At 37.3% G+C, this 19571-nt stretch overlaps 1 non-coding gene across 1 annotated transcript; it reads right to left on the bottom strand.

The window, feature by feature from the left end:
- Positions 1 to 17928: 17928 nt before the first annotated feature.
- TRNAN-GUU (transfer RNA asparagine (anticodon GUU)) lies at positions 17929 to 18001 on the bottom strand. The gene has a single exon. It is a non-coding gene; the product is annotated as a tRNA-Asn (tRNA).
- Positions 18002 to 19571: the final 1570 nt, after the last annotated feature.

The following is a 19571-nucleotide window of genomic DNA, read 5'->3' on the forward strand; positions in this document are numbered from 1 at the left end:
ACAGTAGGCAGAAGAAGGAAGGAAAGGCGAGGACTCTGTCCTGTCATATGTCTCCAAATTGGCATGCGCCCATTGCTCCACCGTCATTTCGCTATCTCGTCATCTCTGCAGCTCAAATAAAGAAGTGCCCGCTTGCACGTTACGACAGCGCCGCTCCCCTTGAGCCAGAACCACCCGTACCGGTTTCCGGTCAATTCCAGCGCATTGGGCAACTCAGCTCGCTCTATTTTGCCACTTGGCAGACATTTGCATTTTACAGTGCCTAATTAAGCACGCGACAAGTTGTCTTAATTATTGCGTCACGCCATACGCGAATTCTACAGTTTGGCCACTCGTTGTATTGCCCGTCTGCATTCGAAAATCAGCTCGGATCCTGTCAAAAACAAAATTTTTCTATATTCGCGAAGGGCTGCCTCTTCAGTCAAATTTAGAGAGAACTCACCAAAACAATACTACATGCACACACAATTATGCAATTCAAGCAGTTTTTACGTAATAAAACTTCTTGAAAGAAGAAGAGTACACGGGAAAAAAGATGAATATCACAGTGCTGTTAGGGTGATGTCACTATCTAATTCAATAGATTACTACAAACTTAAGTGTTATTCTTATCAAATCTGGTAAAAAGAAGAATTATCACTACGGATAGTCATCCTTTTCTTAATTTTAATATGAATAGCAATAATTTTTTTTTTTTACTAATATGATGAATTAAATCATTACCTCTCCCTTAAGAGCAAAGTGACCTTCATCTTTTTTTCCCCTGTACTCTATTATTATTTGTTTCTCAACTCTTCCAGAAATATATTTCTAAAAAAATTCATTCCTGTATGTATAGGCTTACATATTTCATTCATTCAGTGTTCTGCCAAAAGGCAGCCTTTCACTGCAAACCCAGCATTCTCCAATCTTTCCTATTTTCTGCTCTCCTCTTTGTCTGCTCATATACCTTAATGTTGTCTATCATCTGATATCTTCTTCTGCCCCGAACTCATTTATTTATTTATTTATTTAATTTTACTTAATTAATTTATTTTATTTTATTTATTTATTTATTTATTTATCTATTTCATTTATTTATTTAATTTATCTAATTTATTTATTTATTTAAATAATTACTTTATTTTAATTTATTTATTTTATTTATTTATTTATTTATCTATTTATTTATCTATCTATTTATTTATTTATCTATTTATTTATCTATCTATCTATTTATTTTATTTATTTATTTTATTTATTTATTTAGTTATTCAATTTATTTAATTTATTTAATTTATCTAATTTATTTATTTCATTTAATTAATTCATTTATTTTATTTATTTATTTTATTTGTTTATTTATTTATTTAAGTAATTATTTATTTATTTAATTTATTTAGTAATTTAATTTAATTTATTTATGTATGTATTTATTTATTTATTTGTTTATTTGCTTAGGTTATTTACATGTTCTCAAGATAACTATAGTAGGAACACCAGAAGTATATAGAATGCCAGGAAGACTCTACCAAAGATGAAGGAAAAGCTATTTATTTATTTATTTATTTATCTATATATTTATTTATTTGCTTAGATTATTTACGTGTTTACAAGATAACTACAGTAGGAACACCAGAAGCATACAGCATGCCAGGAAGACTCTACCAAAGATGAAGGAAAAGCTATTTATTTATTTATTCATTCATTCATTCATTCATTCATTCATTCATTCATTCATTCATTCATTTATTTATTTATTTATTTATTTATTTATTCATTTATTTATTTATTTATTTGCTTAGGTTATTTACGTGTCCTCAAGATAACTATAGTAGGAACACCAGAAGTATATAGAATGCCAGGAAGACTCTACCAAAGATGAAGGAAAAGCTAGACTCCACAACCTCAATGCGGAGCATAAAGGTCTTAGACCCAATTTAAGAAGAAGGTTAGAATACTTATAAATTAATGGCGAAGAAATTATGCATAGTGGCCCAGATCACATATATAACAGATTGCTCAGCCTTATAGGCTTTGATGGTAGCAACTTTTGTCATGTTTACTATGTTGCCACCTAGTAGTTACATAAAGAGTCACGTCATAACTTCCATTTGAATTGCATTAGCGACTGTACTGCCATCTCGTGTTCGTTTACGGCGGACGGGTGGCGATCCTGGCGGTTGTTCTTTTCAAAGTGCTACCGACTTTAACATAGGGATGATCAATCTGTTATATATGTGACCAGGAATAGTGGTAAGAAAGCAGAGTAGCCTCACAGTACTACATGAATGACGCTGCCGCTCTTGCGTGAATGTTTGCCTATGCTAGCATTTTACGCTAACTTCCAAGGTAGGCGCTTTTCGCGCTCACACGGCCGACCGCACTAAGGAGCATGCCGACAACCCCACATGAGGCACATGCTGAAGAGAGAGAAATGTTGACAGAATGATATCGATATCTCTACAGCGGAAACGGGAAGACCTCGAGAAAACCCACCAACTGCGACCTTCTTCGTGAAAAAAATTCTAGGCCTCGCCAGACTCGAACCTGGACAGCCTACGTGACAAACCGAAGGGACTATGGTTGTCACTCTTGCAGGTCTACATTAGTAGGCCTTCTACTTACAGGACTGTTCAGAGTAAAAGAACCAATAAACACGATCTTGCAACCCGGAATTACAATTTCATTAAAATGACTACTGTAATTATTTTGACACATATAATTTTAAATTTGTTGTAACACTTGTGGGCTGATCTGCCCTGAGTACTTTGACTCTTCAGCTGTTCGTCTATCACTGCTTCGTTCTTTTCATTGCAATAATGTTATCATTTCACTGCCTCCCAATAACTTATTGTAGTTTCAAAAAAAATTAGCATTGCACAGAAAGTGGATCGCTCTGTATAAAACTATCACCAATTTACATATTACTTATGTGTGCAAGAACAGTAACACAATTATAACTAAACGAAATCTGACAAGTCAGTTGATTCACCCAACAGAGCTGAATCACTACAATAACCTTACAACTCGGTTGAGCCTTGTACCAAAAATCTTTACACATGTCATCTAATTTCTCAGTGGAGTAAGCTATGAGTAATGGTGTTGCAGTCAGATTATTTCGCACTACCGCTCACAGCACACGGCGAGCCGTTCCAGGAATCACTTTCTAATACACGCGTTCCTAGGTGTTGAAATGTGATACCGCTCTTAATTTGACCCTCACGTCCTCCTCCGTGCTAATGCTGACCCTTCATCGAGTAGCGGATTCACATCTGAAAAACCCACACGCTTTAAATCAAAGTCACCAGATTATTTCCCCAGGAACTAAATTTGTCTTACTTGTAGACTATAAAGAGTGAACCGTAAGTACGAACCAGTAATATCATTAATTTCAGGGGATTATTCGAACAAAATAGTTTAATACAATTTTGCTCGTTTTTGCTTCCTTTTCGAGATAAAAATTGTGTTATATTAAATATTTCATAGCGTGTTTTGGTAAAGTCATTGATTTAATCCCAATATGATCAGGAGGGGTTACATCTAGGGATTTTGACGGCCAAGCCAAGAGATAGCTGCTTCTCATACTGGGTTTCGCCTGCAACCTCCTGCATGTTTTATTTTTTTTAACACAAAACATATTTCTACAAATGTTCGATACCGCAACATTATGGAACACCATAGGCTACTCACGTCGAAATTCCCTTTGGTGGAGTAACGGTCAGCGCGTCTGGCCGCGAAACCAGGTGGCCCGGGTTCGAATCCCGGTCGGGGCAAGTTACCTGGTTGAGGTTTTTTCCGGGGTTTTCCCTCAACCCAATACGAGCAAATGCTGGGTAACTTTCGGTGCTGGATCCCGGACTCATTTCACCGGCATTATCACCTTCATTTCATTTAGACGCTAAATAACATAGATGTTGATACAGCGTCGTAAAATAACCCAATAGAATAGAATTCCCTTTGAACTCTTTTAACACTCACAAATTTAGCATACCAAAGAACGCATTGTGCCCGCTGTTGATTTGTAGGCCTAGTAGCCATTTTAATCATCTACGATTTTCATTTGTCCTTTCAGATTATGCGTTGTTGATTGTCATATATGGAAACTCCCATCTTTTAATCATAATATAACCAACAAGAAATTTTTCCTACTATCATAATAGCTTTATAATAATAAATTAACATTATCCATACCCAAACGGATCAGACTGTGCAATTCTTTCAATAATTTATTATCATAATACACTGCTCTAACGCAGAACTGCACGCATTTTTTCTTCATCTGACATAATTAGGAACGATGAAAGAGTAATGGAACGGAGAAAAATTCTCTCCGGCGCCGGGACTTGAACCCGGGTTTTCAGCTCTACGTGCTGATGCTTTATTCGTCGGATCCCGGCCAACTAGTCACTCATAACGAGTGCACCTCAGCACATGTGTGGACTTCGGTCCTGCGTTCATAGACATCCATGACGTAGTGCAGAGGGCGGCCACTAGAGGGAACCCAAGAGTTGGAGCTTAATCTGAGACGATTCTAACCGGCGTCGGAGTTGTATCCGGTGTGGCTTAGTGGATAAAGCATCAGCACGTAGAGCTGAAAACCCGGGTTCAAGTCCCGGCGCCGGAGAGAATTTTTCTCCGTTCCATTACTCTTTCATCGTATGATGACGCAGAATATCTGCATGGAAATATCATATGTATTTCGGTACATTAAAATAAATAATATATAATTAGGAATATTAAATCCAGACGTTTGAAATGGGCAGGGCATGTAGCACGTATGGACGAATCGAAAAATGCATATAGAGTGTTAGTTGGGAGACCGGAGGGAAAAAGACCTTTGGGGAGGCCGAGACGTAGATGGGAGGATAATATTAAAATGTATTTGAGGGAGGTGGGATATGATGACAGAAACTGGATTAATCTTGCTCAGGATAGGGACTGATGGCGGGCTTATGTGAGGGCGGAAATGAACCTGCGGGTTCCTTAAAAGCCCTTTGTAAGTAAGTCTACATTCTCAGTAGCAGTTTTTGAAATAGATAGATCAGCGGATCACAGAATCAGAATCTTGCGTTTGGTAGTAGTATTCACTTTCTTAAACAAAAAGATCTACAGATTTTAACTTGACAGTAAAAGTGGAAACAGAATAACGATGATGATAATAGCATGTCCATAGAATTGATGAACAAAGGCGCTTAAAATATATAGTACTTTTTAAAACCAGAAAAAAAGAAAACGAAGACAGCCTGGGACACAGACCTCCAGATTAATTCTTCTGCAATAGAAATAGACTATAAGACCTAAATGCGGGAAATGAAAGGCATAAATTCTCTAGAAAGCAATCTACCCACACTATTTACGTAAGCCCAGTTTCACAATGAGAGAATACTCGTAAATTTAATAAATTGGACACATTTTCACTGAGCCGAGACATCGCAGTACGTATAATTTGTACAAGTACCGTAAACATATTGCTGCATACAGACTAGTGAAAACTCTCAACAACGTTGCAGATAATGATCGCATCCTGTATTACCAGCCTCGTTTGTTGCTCGCTGCATAATGCAAACAAGGAGCAGGAACTAATGCAACCACTCTACCGCTCTGGACAGTTATTCAATTGGGTCTTTATAGTACTGCTTTATCCTAGTTCATATGCGATTACAAACGTACCCTTCAAGCAACATTAGCGGGATCGATTCTTATTATTATCCTGAAGGGGAAGGATGCATCCACAGCACCGCTTCCATCATACGTGAACTAACAAGCAAGCATTCTGATGGAGACAGATGAAAAAGTTATTTTTTTTTCTTTCACCATGAAATATCTATACTAATAATAAATCTGTAGCAGAAATTTTTCTGGTAATTTTCAATTTTCCAAAAATAATGGGTCCTAACATATATAATTAACCACCCTGAAACCGAAAATCGCTTTTTTCAAATTTTTGTTTGTGTGTCTGTCTCTGTCTGGATGTTTGTTACCTTTTCACGCGGTAATGGCTAAACCGATTTATATGAAAATTGGAATATAAATTAAGTCCGTTGTAACTTAGATTTTAGGCTCTATGAAATTCAAAACACGTTATTTAAAAGGGTGGTTATAAGGGGGCCTGAATTAAATAAATCGAAATATCTCGCTTATTATTGATTTTTGTGAAATATGTTGCATAACAAAAGTTTCTTTAAAAATGATTTCCGATAAGTTTTGTTCTTTGCAAAATTTTGATAGGACTAATATTTAATGAGATAAATGAATTTTAAAATTAAAATACAATGCCATCAAAGGCGGTGTAATGAAATGAAAAACAAATGACTACGTCTATAAGGGGCCTTGGACAACAACAATCGAAAACTATGAAACATAGCCTACAGAGGATGTTTCTGTGTTTGTATGAAGTAATATCGAAAGCTAAATTAACCGATTTGTATAATTAATTATTATTTCACCATTGGAAAGTGTAGTTTCTCTAGATGGACATAATGCTATAATGTTATTACAGTAACTTCTGGGTGCTCTCTGGACCAAATGATCTCATTTTAATTATTTAAATACAATTTAAATTAAGTAACATATTAAACGATTTATCCTTCTATCAAACACGAATGTTCCCTGGATCAAACGTCCTATTTTAATTATGTAATTACTTTATATTTATTTCTAACAGGTGCAGCGGAGCGCACGGCTACGGCTAGTACCAGAATAAAATGAAGAATATAATGCATATGAGGAAATTGCAAGGCAGATATTTCGAAGAAATAATATAATTTTAGTTTTGTTTCCGTCTTGACTTATTTTAATGTTAACCCAGAAGTATGTTTGTTAACACATTTTAATATTTTACTTGTGAATGTTTTCGCCCATTTTGGGTATCTTCAGACCATAAAGATATCTGTACATAATAGCATAATACATATTGAAAATTCTACAAACAATTAATGGAAGTTTTTTTTTTTTAATTCCAAGTGGTTCCAAAAGTTTTTGCTGTTTTTAAGTGTATGTCGTATAACATGTTATTAACATTATCTTTTTTCTTATATTGAAATTTCATTTCATTTTTAACCCAAAAGAGTTGTGCAATATGTTTGGTTTTATTAGTTATCCTGGATTTTGATTTTATTCTAATTGTTGCATATTTTGGTATGACATTATTTTCTAAACATTTCCTACTAAAGTAAATATTGGCTACAGTATTATGCAATTTTGCTTTTAAATTGAAATATCTTCTATAAATTCTTGTGTGACTCACATCTACAAATTTGAATTTTGAATTGATTTTAATAAAGCTGTCAAATAAGTCGAATCATAATGAAGAAATAATATAATATATAAACTCCCATTAATTGTTTGTAGAATTTCAATATGTATTATGCAATTATGTACAGATATCTTTATGGTCTGAAGATGCCCAAAATGGGCGAAAACGTTCACAAGAAAAACATTAAAATGTGTTAACAAACATACTTCTGGGTTAACATTAAAATAAGTCAAGACGGAAACAAAACTAAAATAATTATATTATTTCTTCATTATAATTCGACTTATTTGACAGCTTTATTAAAATGAATTCAAAATTCAAAATCAGATATTTCGAGTTAAGTACTACCGGTAATACATGTATTTTTAAACAACAAGATTCTAACCTATAACTTAGAGAAATACTAATCGTAAATAGGCCCTATTTCATTTTAGAAAAATATGCAATCGTAATGTTCTTCGTTTTAGGGTACCCTACAATTAAGTAATACAAATGGCCTATTGTTTTGTACAGCTTAGTTATTCTCCAAAGGATGTAGGCCCTACATATTCATACTGTAATATTTGGTAGGTAAGTCTGCATAGGTTAGAGAGAACTTGAAGCACGTTTTGAAATCTTGTCGAATCTTCAGCAATATGAAACAGTCTTTGACAAATCTTTTCTAGTACTGATCAATCTTTGCCAAATTTTCTTTTAAAATAGGTACTGAATTGGAAGAAAAATTTGATCGGTTACAAGTAGCTTAAAATAGAACTGAACACACTGTATGCAAGAAATGCAAAAAATTTCCTCGCGGAGATAATTTATCTAGGAGTTAATCAGACTAGAACTGCCTATCAGACGCGTGGGTGTGTGGTTAACATCACTGACTTACAGCTGGTGCAATGAACTTGCGCGCCGATATGGGAGGTGGCCGACTCCACCCGGACAGCCCTATGCATCCACTCCACGAAGTGGCGGCTGGAAAGTCGCTCTCTACGCTCGGCCGATTATTTATCATTTCCGTTCCGCTCGGACTGCTGACTGGCGGACAATGGAGAGACGTCAAGAGCTGTCGTGCAGTGGCGGCTCTTGCGTGGGATTCACTTTTCTCGAAACTTAGTTCTTCATATTTCATAACACCTACCGAACTGTACTGCCCCTAAATAATAGTTCATGTTTCTTCGCGGGGTATAGGATAAATCATTGAATTATATATGAATCTCTGCAGATAAGAATACATTAAAGACATAATTCATGATACAACAATGGAGGAATAAATATGTTTCTCAAATTGCAGAAGTAACTTTAGTCATTAGTAACCTCGGATTTTAGGCTAAATGCCAATTTTTTTTTTTACAGAATAAACTAAAACTAGTTTAATTTTCTTTAAGTTTTATATGGCATATAAACGTTTGAAAGGGGTTTATAGTGCCTAAAAGGCCTATTTTTTCCAATGTAACCTATTTTAAGATTTTAAAGCCTAAAATACCTATTTCTGTTTTTAATTTTTCCATATATAAATGAAAGAGGAAGTTTGAAATATCATGGGGTTGGTTTGGTTCTAAGACACTGTAATAATTTGGTTGTAGAAATGAAGAAATTCCTGAAGAGTGACTGGGTTTGTTGAGTATGTGATCAGACAGTAGACACGTCATGAATGGAAAAACGTACTTCTCCCTAAAGAAATAAGCATATATATTGCTAGATTTAAATATGCACTCATTACTTCAGTATCATTGCAAAGATAAAGATCTTTTTCCGTTTATAAAATGATTCTGTCGAGAAAAAAAATGCAAAGTTTCACAACAGAAGCTTGTTATGTATTGCAATACCAATTATGAATAATGCGTTAATTGTAAATTAATTGACATATTATTTAATTGTACTGTAATATTGACACTTATGTATTTTATTTTATTTTATTATATTTTATATTTTATTTTATTTTATATTCTCTTATAGGCCTATTAATATTATATTTGAACTGCGACCGAACACGAGCGCTGCTCATTCGGTCTCAAATTTTATTAATACTACTGTATCTCATTTTTTTGTATTGTTTGTATTATTTTATTTCTATTTCTCTTGTTTGTTTGTAATTATATATTCTTCATTCTGTACATTTAAATTTAAATAAATTAAATTAATTTTTCTTTAGCAGTTCATAATTTATTTAATAATCATTCATAATTTAAGACGTAACGAAAATATAGTTTCTAACCAGAATATTTATTCACTGTTCTTGTCACTGAATACTGTAATGCTTAATATTCACTAATGAATTCTATTTTTAATAGTTTATGTGGATAGGTACACAAAATCATATTTTTAGTTACCTGAAATTATAGACCCATTTTTAGCGCTTATTTTGAACACTTTATAACCTAATTTAAGTGTCTAAAATTTTAATTTTAAGGGCCAAAAAATCCGAGGTGTAGTAATCAGAGAGTATGTTGACATTTTCGAGTGCACAACGTATAGCAATCCTTGACATGTTGTTTGCATCTTAACATTGAACTTGATGAATAGCCTACGCTTTGAACATCACCTCTAGCATAAAACAATATTATCCACCGCTATGAGTAACGGTTAGGACGTTTTACCGTGAAACGAGAGGGGTTCAAATTCTAGTTGCGGCAAATCACCTGGTTTAGGTTTCTCCCGACCAACCAATCGTAGCAGAATTGCTGTGGATCTCGGATTAATTTCGCCATCATAATTACATTTTCCCTCTTTCATCATCATCTCCTTTCTTTCCTAGGTCTTGGGCTTGCTCCGATGTAGAGTTGACTGCGGGACGCCACCGAACTTGAATCCTTTGGATATGTGGTCATTCGTTGTTGGTGGTAGCGCTATCATCGTGGGCTCTCCACAGGGTTCATAGTAACTCGTGGGGCTGGAGATGAGGGACCGCGGTGACGATCTACGTGGAAAGGTAAGGGACAATGTAGGCTGTAGGGGAGTTCGGAGGCTGCGCGAGGGAGGGATATGTAGTACGGGGGGCCTTAGGCATACAGTGTAACAGTGGGCCCATCCGAGCGGTCTACGTGCGCCAGTTTGTGCCCTTTCTTGAAAGGGAACTAATATACATATAGATAAAACAATGTCAGTACTCTGGTTACTGGTTACTTACTGGTTACCATAAACTATATTTTAGCATGTAAACACTTCAACGTTCTATAATGTGGCAAGAAAACATTTGTGACCCATTGTTACTTATATATATATATATATATATATATATATATATATATATATATATATACTTATTTTGATCCCATCTACCACCCCAAATATTTTCCAAAATAGACTATACAACACTGTATATCCTGCCTCGTTCTATAACAATCTTACATACATTGTAGCACGTTCATTTATTGTGCCCGCTATCATATTTCTTACTTACTTACTTACAAATGGCTTTTAAGGAACCCGAAGGTTCATTGCCGCCCTCACATAAGCCCGCCATCGGTCCCTATCCTGTGCAACATTAATCCACTCTCTATCATCATATCCTATCTCCCTCAAATCCATTTTAATATTATCCTCCCATCTACGTCACGGCCTCCCCAAAGGTCTTTTTCCCTCCGGCCTCCCAACTAACACTCTATATGCATTTTTTATTCGCCCATACGTGCTACATGCCTTGTCCATCTCAAACGTCTGGATTTAATGCTCCTAATTATGTCAGATGAATACAATGTGTGCAGTTCTGTGTTGTGTAACTTTCTCCATTCTCCTGTAACTTCATCCCTCTTAGCCCCAAATATTTTCCTAAGAACCTTATTCTGAAACACCCTTAATATCTGTTCCTCTCTCAAAGTAAGAGTCCAAGTTTCACAACCATACAGAACAACCGGTAATATAACTGTTTTATAAATTCTAACTTTCAGATTTTTTGACAGCAGACTAGATGACAAAAGCTTCTCAACCGAATAATAACACGCATTTCCCATAAGTTATTTTTTCTGCGTTTAATTTCCTCCCGAGTGTCATTTATATTTGTTACTGTCGCTCCAAGATATTTGAATTTTTCCACCTCTTCGAAGGATAAATCTCCAATTTTTATATTTCCATTTCGTACAATATTCTGGCGACGAGACATAATCATATACTTTGTCTTTTCGGGATTTACTTCCAAACCTATCTCTTACTATCTGTAAAGCAGAGAACTTTGTAGATAAGAAATAGAAGAGAAATTCTGCCTTGAACCTTCTCATTCAGCAACTTTTATAACATATGGGATCCCCCGCTTTACTTCCTTTCGGAAGTCGTCATTACAAACAATGTAATCGACCCTTAAAAAAACTATCGTTCTTAGAGGGATTTGAACACTCGAACACGGAACTTTAGGTTAATGCTGAGTACTGAAGCAAGCAGTGAGGTGTTAGCAGCCTGTTGGGAATTGTGCGAGCCGCCACTGTCACGTCACGTTCTGCGCTCACGGAGATAAACATTCGCGCGCCGCGTATTTACATGTATTCACGCCGGAGAAGTCTTCATAACTCGCCTTCAACACATTCCAAGCACGGACAGCTTCAAGCTCCAGCGTCACGAGACAATAATTCACTGCGATCAGTTTTATGAGGATTAATTGAAATTGTGACCAAATAACAACTTCAGTACTTTATGTATGTTCTCCGCCATGACTCGAAAGCGTTTCCAGGTAGCTCGTTCTAATCCAACCGACCGCAGTTCGATTTCCGACAAGGAAGTGCAGATTTATTTATCTCCTTCCTATAGGGACGTACCCTTGCTACTGTGAATGCCCCATTGTTCGTGACTGTTCCTGAGGCCTTTGCAATTGGACAAAGTATGGAGTGCAAACCACCACTCTTTCGGATTACGGTACTCATTCATTGATTAAAGGCTGGTTCACAATAAACCGGGAACGGAAACGACAACGAGAACGAGAATGGAAATAATGTTAAAAATACATTTATTTTAACAATATTTCCGTTCTCGTTCTCGTTTCCTTCCCGGTTTCTTGTGAACCAGCCTTAATAGTGTTCTGCAGTAGGCAATTTCTTCTCAGTCAGTAACACAGCCAATTCCATTTTCTCCTCTTAATCAGTTTCAACATATTTTTTCTTCAACCACTCTTTCTAGCACAGTTTCGTTTCTTATTCTGTCTGTCCATTTCACACGCTCCATTCTATGAAAGTGCCTCTATTATTCAATCTTTTTAAAATACAATTACACCTATCTAAAAATTTGAAAGTTAATATCAAAATTGTGAAAAAGACCTTTAGGGAGACCGAGACGTAGGTGGGAGGATAATATTAAAATGGATTTGAGAGAGGTGGGATATGATGATAGAGAATGGATAAATCTTGCTCAGGATAGGGACCAATGGCGGGCTTATGTGAGGGCGGCAATGAACCTCCGGGTTCCTTAAAAGCCAGTAAGTAAGTAAGTAAGTAATATCAAAATTGTGCTCTAGACATTTTAAAGAACTCATGCTTTTGGAGTAAAATGTCATAGAAATTTTGAATTTGTTTTTAAAAAAGGCGGCTGATATGTATCCAATTTAGTGAATTACTATATCTTTGCGTATCTTTCAAAATTTGGGCTCCAATTTTTTTTTAACTAATCTCGAATTTAAGTTGCAGTACTGATATTTCTACACACCAAAATTAAAAATTAAGCATAACTCAGGAAAAAAGTTTCAAATGTCACCGTACTCTCCCCTTATCTCTATTGAGAAAACATATAAGTAGGCTACATGTCTTATCGAAGTTTGTTGGTGCGTAATGATTACAGTTCAATTGCACATATTATTATAGAGGATAACACGTATAAAAAGCATTGAGCATATGGGCTATTCCATCAAATGACCAGTTCCCATAGAAATGCCTACCTATCACATAGCTTCTACAATGTATTAGACAAGGCCCTTGAAACTAATGCTTTTTTCTTAACGTGGAATGCACAGCGGTACGAAAGTTTTTCTTCTCAATTTTTTTTTTCTGAGAAAGATTAATTGCTAGTCTTCTGACATTTAAGTGAAGTATTCCTACATGTTTCATAAACACCCTGTTATTTCTTACGAAATCGCCATCATTTTGTACGCACCTGCATCATCTGTGAACGAGACGCTGCATTCCATCCTTACTCTGATTCCAGAGATCAACACGAACATTTTGTTTCGCCTCATAATGGTGGACCCAGGTTTCGTCTTCTGTAACGATGAGTGACAGGAAAACATTCCTCCTCATTTATATAATGCACCAGAAGTTCCGAACAAATGTCTTTCCAGCCTTGTTTTTGCTCGTCTGTCAGCATTTTTGGTACCCACCGAGAGCAAACCTTTCAGTAACCAAGCTCTTTGATGATGGCTATAAAAGCTGGTTTTCCGATGCTTTCTGCATCTTTCAGGTGTTGTGATACGGCGGTCTTCTTTGATCCTTGTTGCAATCTGTCACTGCCGTTGCTGGCCGGTCGGTTCGAGGTTTGTCAAAGATGTTCGTTTCTTCGCTCTCAGAGTATCTCAACCAGCGTTTAACTGTACTGATGTCTACAGTAGTCACGATAAATCTCATTTCTTAGATTAGTATGGATTTCAACTGGACTGATTTTCTCCACAGTGAGGAATTCAATCACAGCCCTTTTTTTACACGGATATCGGAAACATCTACTATTTTGAACAGTTATTGTTTCACTTCCATGTAACGTATCTCACTGTCGCTCAGTATAAAGAAACTAGAAATATCCTGTAGTTATCAAATGAATCACAACATTATGAGTCGGCAACCCCAGCCTGTCATACAGGCGGTCCGGGTTCAAGTACTGTCAGACCTGGGATTTTTCATTGAAAAATCCACAGTGACACTTGTGGAGGACAAAGTTGCAGTTGGAGTTTTTCTCGGAATTCTCTCGTTTCCCCATATTAGGTATCTACATAACTCTGTCAACATTTCTCCATCTCAACTGTTATTAGAGGAGAAAAATTCGCTCCGGCGCCGGGGATCGTACCCGGGTCCTTGGTTCTACGTACCGAGCGCTCTAACCACTGAGCTACGCCGAAGTTAAATCCTCTAGTGTGAACATACATGTCGATTTTTTATTTTATTGAGTTATTTTACGACACTGTATCAACATCTCAGGTTATTTAGCGTCTGAATGAAATGAAAGTGATAATGCCGGTGAAATGAATCCGGGGTCCAACACCGAAAGTTACCCAGCATTTGCTCATATTGGGTTAAGGGAAAACCCCGGAAAAAACCTCAACCAGGTAACTTGCCCCAACCGGGATTCGAACCCGGGCCACCTGGTTTCGCTGCCAGACATGCTGACCGTTACTCCACAGTTGTGGATATATGTCGAACTTGGAGTCAGGCCACATAGGAAAAACACTAGAGGAGAGGGATTCGATCCGGTGCTGTGGATTGAACTTCGGCGTAGTTCAGTGGTTAGAGCGCTTGGTACGTAGAACTAAGGACCGCGAAGCGGGAGCGAATTTTTCTCCTATAATAACAATCGTTACCATAACAGATATATTCTGTAGGACAAAAAAATTAATTTTTACGTAGATTTCTCCATTTCGTTTTCATTCTATAACATTCTCCGAACGTCGGCAGGTGACGCACGGAGGGGGCTGGCCTAGGGACGAGAGGGGTTGCCTGCTCGAAACCTGTGTAGTCAGCCGGTGTGGGTTTGGCAATGCGCCTAGCTTGAGTGTTAGCGCAATATATCGTGACAGGTCGCAACGCTGGGTCGTAGTTCCCCCTCCAGCAATTCCATTCTATTCTATTCCATTCCATGTGTCGCTAGGTTTGAAAGAAAAAAATAATAAAAATGAGGCATCACTTACGCACCAACCCACGTACAATACAAATTCCAGTGAAATGGAGGGTGTTTCTAAATTACATTTTAAAATCTAAACATAATTGACTGACACATTTGAATGGACAACCTTCCTAATCCTCTGCACGCTTCATACAGCACAATTTTTCATCGCACTGTGAACAATGAAGTCAGGGCGTGCGCTGTAAGAGCCTTACCTTTGGAGACAGGTGAAGCCCCGTCAGATCTGCAAAGTGGGAGGGGGCGTGGCATTACCATAATTCTGTTACTCGAACGCGCACACAGAGCGGGCGGTGTCGGTGTTGCATAACCCGCTGTTCAAACAGTGCGCTATATCTCCCTAAGTGACACTAATTCCCTGGGAACTCGCTGCCCGGGCAATAACTGTCAGTGCCCCTGATTTAAGAGCTGGAGATGTGAAACTCCAGTGACATGCTTGCATCTTCATTCACTGCGTCATCGTGGCTGATGAGCACCTCGCAACACAAGTACGTACGAGCTCATTAACTGGCATTTACTGCGTAAATTACATGAGTGATGGGGAGTTGGTAAGTTTCTAGCCCGTCACACAAACGGAAGAAAAATGACTGGAGATTCATTGAATCCCTATAATCGCTTGAAATGTTTACGATTAGAAGAAAAACTCAAATTCCAATATATAGTCGACCTGGTTGGCGAGTTGGTACATCGCTGGCCTTCTATGTCCAAGGTTGCGGGTTGGATCCCGGGCCAGGTCGATGGCTTAGTTTCCGCATATGATCCACATATCTTAATGTCGTCTAACAACTGATATCTTCTTCTGTCCCGAACTCTTCTCCCGTTCACCATTCCTTTTTTATAATGGGTTATTTAACGATGTTGTATCAACTACTAGGTTATTTAGCGTCGATGAGATTGATGATAGCGAGATGGTATTTGGCGAGATGAGGTCGAGGATTCGCCATATATTACCTGCCATTCACTTTACGGTTGGGGAAAATCAGCCCAAGCGGGGATAGAACCCGAGCCCGAGCGCAACTTCAGACCGCCAGGCAAGCGCCTTAACCGACTGAGCCACGCCGGTGGCTTTCACCATTCCTTCCAGTGCACCCTTCAGTAGGCACTTTCTTCTTAGTGAACCAAGCAATTCCTTTTTCTCTTTCTGATCATTTTCAGTATCATTCTTTCTTTATTCACTCTTTCCAACACAGCTTCATTTCTAGTTTTTCTTGGGAAAGATAAATGAGGTAGCTTCCCGTTGTTTTACGCACACCACTCTCTCTTTCGCATCTTAAAAGATCCCAGGGGACTCCAGCGTGGAGGTGAGGAGAGTGGTTTGACTACTTAGATCCTCCGGACTTTATCGAAATTCACCGCAAGGATTAACTGAACTCACAATAGGCCTATCCATCCAGAAACTTGTTTTTTTGGCAATTAAGTAAAAACTTACATCTCACTAATTAATTACCTTTTGGCAAAATTATTTTAAATATATCATCTATCATAGTTATAAATTTCAAGTAAAATCGTCTGTTTTATATAAGTTTATGGATTATTAAAGAATAAGTAATTTTTTTGGATATTGTGAGTTACGACTCTAGACTAGAGGACTCAAATATCAGCTCTATAAGGGTTTTGACGCGATTAGAGGCCAGGAAATCTCAATTAGCCTTTGCCTACCCTCTACAAAAAATAGTAGAATAAAATAACTATCATTACATTTTAATAATTTAATAAAAATATTGGTCTTGTAAACAAAAAAAAAAATGCCTTTTAAAACTTGTCTATGCTGTTCGTGATTGTTATTGTGAGCATAGTTGGGATTGTAAGGATGATTGGCATTTTAAATAAAAGTTTGATATTTTTACTATTCATTTCTGTCTCCATACTCTCCGCATTTAAAATTAACAAGGCAGAGCCTTCCCGTTAACTACTTCATACTCGCTTCTTCATTCCATGAGGCCTAGTCTAGAGACAACAATGCAATTGATAGTCTAAAAGATTCGCACACCAATATGACGCCAATAATGAGTTGTTTGAAATTGTAATGAGTACAGACCGATTATTTAGTCCTGACAGCTCAGCGACGCGAAAGAGAGGAAGTAATAGGAGTAGTGGGGAGAGTTCCGAAGTAGGGATGGAAGCGAGCCATCAGTAAAGAAATGCAGTACAGCTGAACTGTACTGGAAACACAACGTTCTACCGCACGCGTGACATCCGATCGCTCTGAATGCAAGAGACTGATTAACGTGAACACTCCTTGACGTAACTTAATGGACTCGCCTGACCCAGGCATATTGTCGGCGACTGTCTGGGCTAAATAACTGTACTGTAATATGTCGATACAGAGAATTGCAATAATTTGTAAATAAATATCATAGTTAAGTATTTTAGAATTAGACTATGTTAAATTAACTAATAATCTCTTTACTTAATTTTTAACTATTACTTCCCACATTATTAATCACCTCTATTGGTATACGAATAATATTTTTTTAATTTTTTTATTAATTGAAGGAGTAAGGATCCAATGTTTACTTATAAATATAACGCGGACAATTCCCTTTTGCCTATTTTATTATTTTGTTATAGTTAGGAAACTTAATAAAAAACACGTTTAAGGAGTTATATAGGATACACCTTACACCATTAAAATTTATATGTTTATAAATGTTATTCCAAAAGATACGATTTTTTATAAACCTCTAAAATAAAAAAACAGACATTTAATTTTTTTTAATAAACTATTATAGCAAATTCAATCACAGGAATTCGACATCATTACAGTGTTATCTGAAATGTATTGTAAAAATTTCATGCAGATAGACCCAGTAGTTACTGAGAAAGCGGGTCATTTATGCAAATCAAGATTTCAGGTATAAATCCCTGTAAAGTTGATTTAAATAATTTCGAGAGAAAAATTGTTCCGGGGCCGGGTATCGAACCCGGGACCTTTGGTTTAACGTACCAACGCTCTACCAACTGAGCTACCCGGGAACTCTACCCGACACCGATCCAATTCTTCCCTCTATATCCACATACCTCAAAGTGGGCTGACAACCGTCAAGCAACCAACTTCGAGTGCACACTAACTCAGTGCGACTTACATTGTGGTTTTCTGTTAACGAACGAAATTATTCAAATCAACTTTACTGGGAGTTATACCTGAAATCTTGATTTGCATAATACACGTCACTGTTCGTTAACAGAAAACCACAATGTAAGTCACACGGAGTTAGTGTGCACTCGAAGTTGGTTGCTTGACGGTTGTCAGCCCACTTTGAGGTATGTGGATATAGAGGGAAGAATTGGATCGGTGTCGGGTAGAGTTCCCGGGTAGCTCAGTTGGTAGAGCGTTGGTACGTTAAACCAAAGGTCCCGGGCTCGATACCCGGCCCCGGAACAATTTTTCCCTCGAAATTATTCGGGTCATTTATGTTGAAAAATGTAGTTTTAAGTAAATCATGTTTGTAGTAAGAATTTCCATAAAAACTCACCTATAACAGAAAAAAGTTTTAAAACCATCGCAGTTGGTAGTCCTTATCTTCTGCTCTATCCCGCTCACCTAATACTGTCCTCCTCCTTTTGGATCTGGCCTCTTTGGTTGTGTTTGTTACCGCTATAAATGTTATTCCTTCATATTAAGTCCTATTTGCAACACAGCAAAATAAGTGAAAATATTTACAATTTAGAACCTATATAGCCATTATAAACATAACAATAGTTCGCATTTTAGTGCCTATTTTGAATGTTATTAGTGTCTTTCTGCCTGCCCTTTTTGAAGTTTTAAGCGCTACACGTCCGAGCTCTACTTATAACTACGGAATAATCTTTAGGGAGCGCCTCAGAAGACATTTCCGAGAGGAAACTCATAATGGTTGCGGCAACTTGGAGAGGGGAAGAGGTCAGAGGGCCGGCCCACTTGGAGTTAATCTCGAGAGGACCATCATTTGCATATCGTAATCGACGGTGATAAATACATCTGCGAAGCCAGTGAAAGTAGGTGCAAATAAAAAGTTTACTTGTTCGTGTGCACGGCTGACAGCCTGCCGCCCAAATTATGTTGCTGTTGCTTCACAGCCACGCTGCCAACAATCGAAGGGTCGCCAGTGTCCAACAGCAGGACGGGAGGGATATTACTCTGCATTCATCACCATTACAGCACAGTATGCAGGATGGCCGGACCGTTGGCTTTTCACGTCGAAGACACAACTTCAAACCTTCGCAAGTTCAAATGGATTGTGGTGGACTAATATGTGAGGAGATAGATTGTCTCTGGGTACTTTCACTTCCATTGCCATCTCTCCACTAATTTCACAACCATGCATAAAATTAAATATGTACGATGTTATACAGCAATTAGCAAGCAAATGTCATAAACGGGGAATGCGATATTTTAGTTAGGCCTAAACCAATACTAAGCTTAATATGTAAAATTTGATAAGCACACCCAAACACACTTAGACTACAGGCGTCGGCAGTCAGTCTTTTTTTCTTACAGAAAATACCTTTTTAAGATGTTACTGAAGTTACCCGTAGGTTTCTTGACTATACATTCATACGAGCT

This window comes from Periplaneta americana, chromosome 6 (assembly GCF_040183065.1).
Source record: "Periplaneta americana isolate PAMFEO1 chromosome 6, P.americana_PAMFEO1_priV1, whole genome shotgun sequence".
NCBI lineage: Eukaryota > Metazoa > Arthropoda > Insecta > Blattodea > Blattidae > Periplaneta > Periplaneta americana.